Below are 2,668 nucleotides of genomic sequence, written 5' to 3' on the forward strand. Positions count from 1 at the left end.
TTTCTTTTTTTATTATTTTTTATTTATTAATATATATTTTTATTGTTGATAGTATTACAGATGTCTCCTGTTTACCAGCCCCCCCTTGACCTCCCTCCTCCCAGCCCCTACCAATCTCCTTGCCCCAGGTCTTCACCATCCTATTGCCTGTGTCCATGGGCTATGCATGTAAGTATATAAGTTACAAGGCTATTTTTAACCAAGTTTAAACTCCCAATCAAATTGGCTCATAAGTTCTATCTCCATAATTAAAGTTAATGGGATCCAACAGGCTGCCTTTATCTTTCTACTCCTGAGAATGTCACAGAATTTAGATACAGACAAAGGGGGAATAGGTGTTTAAAGCCCAACATTAGTTTTAAGTCTTCTAATAAAGACATGGATATAGGTTAGGAATGAAAAATACTTTTCTTCCTTTTATATATATTCAGAATGTCCTACTCCTCAACACCTATACTAATCACTCCATCTTAATATGTTACAGATGTGTAACCATGACCACCCTGGGTTATTTTACTAAAGGTGTCATTTCACTGTGGCATTCATCTACAACATGGTTTTCTTAAATAGTATATAATACATTATCTTTTCTTTATAGTGACTACAAATTTAACAATCTGATTAATAACAAAATCCTATATAATAAAAGCCTAATATGCAAATTGTCCCCTCAACTGGGAGTTTGACCAGGAGTTCGACTAGGGAAGGGAGGCCCTGATCAGCAGCAGGCAGCCGGGGGAAGAGAGGCCCTGGCCAGCAATGGCAGCCGCTAGGGACCCTACCTGTGCACAAATTTCATGCACTGGGTCTCTAGTAGGGTTTATGAAAGACTTAAAGAGAACTAGCTACCAAGTTTAATGTTGTATAAAGCCACCATAAAACTCACCATAAAAATTCATAAAGATTTATGGGGTACATACTATGTGCTCAGCTGTATAGCTGAAGTGGTACACTTCAGTAACAAAATTAATTCTTTAAAAAATGAGTTGAAATTTTCTCTGAAAATCACTGATTTACAGGCAAAAATCACTGACATAAGAGGACTTATCCAAACCAGTGTCCGCGATGTGGTCTGTTTTTTCAGCAGTAAGGTAACACAGGAGAGGCAGACTCTACCAGGAAAGAACATGGCTCTGATTATCATGCTGGCCTGTAGCCTTTTTGTGACAAGAAATAGCCTCGTATTTCCCCTGCAGCTAATAAATGATCTGCTCATCTGCTCTGTTGATGAGCCAGGTTGAGGGGTCCTTCCATTACTTCCATAGACCCCGGAGTAAGGGGCGGCCTGAGGGAGGGGAGCAATGACCCCGAAGCACATGAAGGAGAGCAGCAGAGGAGCTTTAGGCAGCGACCGGGACCACGGCTCCGTGCGCCGGGAGCTAGCCGAGGGACCCTATCACTGTTTCTTATTATAGGTCCAATCCTGGGCAAGAATGAAAGGGAAGGAGATTTGTCCAGATTTAACAAATACAGGATGCTGAATTAAATTTGAATTTCAGTTACACAACAAATACTTTTTTAGTATAAGAATGTTGCTTGCAATATACGAGATGTATTTAAACAGTAGTTTTTTGAAATTTAACTGGGTGTCCTGTATTTTATCTGGTAACTCTAGGAGGGAGGACAAGCTCTTCAAACATTCCCCTCAGACAGCTAGCCCTGGTACCCTTCCTGTGCTCTGAGCACAGCAGTGTCAGGAGAGTTCCCCATTCCCTACCTCTAGCCACCAAGGCGGAGTCTCACAGATCTCAACTACTCCTGTGCCAGAAGAGGTATGTTCCAGTACCTCAGATTGTTACTCAGTGCACTTTACTGTAGAAATAGGCAGTTTAAGCCAGTTTCAAAGCCACTTGCACATTTTTACATATTTGTTATAGCACCTCACTTTCCAATACCAAAATCTGTAATAGTTTGCTAGAGCTGCCATAGCAAATACCACGGAGTGGGTGGTTTAAACAACAGAAATTTATTTTCTCACAGTCCTGGATGCTAGAAGTCTGAGACAAGGGTGGCAATAAGGGTTGGTTTCTTTTGAGGCCTCTCTCCTTGGTTTGTAGATGACCATCCTGTCCCTGTGTTTTCACATGGTCTTTCCTCTGTTCATGTCTGTGTCCTAATCTCCTCTTCTTATAAGGACACCAGTCTTATTGGATTAGTCTCATTTAACCATAATTTCCTCTTTTTTCTTTTCTTTTTTTTTCAGGGGAGAGCGCGAACGCAGTCCCCCACTACCACAAATTATGCAGTTGAGTTTCCCACATTTGGGGAAATCGCAGGGGTCAGCACATCCGGAGTGCAATGGATAAGCCTCGCCCTGGGAAAACCACCTTCGTGATCATGGTATCTCCCCTGCCAGGTAAGTATCATAATTCCCTCTTTAAAGGTCCTTTGTCCATATACAGCCACATTCTGGGGTACTGCGGGTTAGGACTTCAACATATGAATTTTTTTGGGGGGCAATTCAGCCCATAACAGTTACCTCCAAGTAACATTTTATTTATCACATATATTTTAAGACATTAATTTTATTTATTTATTTTTAAAATCATTATTGTTGAAAGTATTACATCTGTCCCCCTCTTTCCCTCATTGACCCCTTCCAGCCCTCCCCTACCCCCTGCCCCAGGCCTTCACCACCTTATTGTCTGTGTCCATGGGTTATGCATAT

The sequence above is a fragment of the Myotis brandtii genome, unplaced genomic scaffold, assembly GCF_000412655.1.
Source record: "Myotis brandtii unplaced genomic scaffold, ASM41265v1 scaffold1337, whole genome shotgun sequence".
NCBI classification, from domain to species: Eukaryota; Metazoa; Chordata; class Mammalia; order Chiroptera; family Vespertilionidae; genus Myotis; species Myotis brandtii.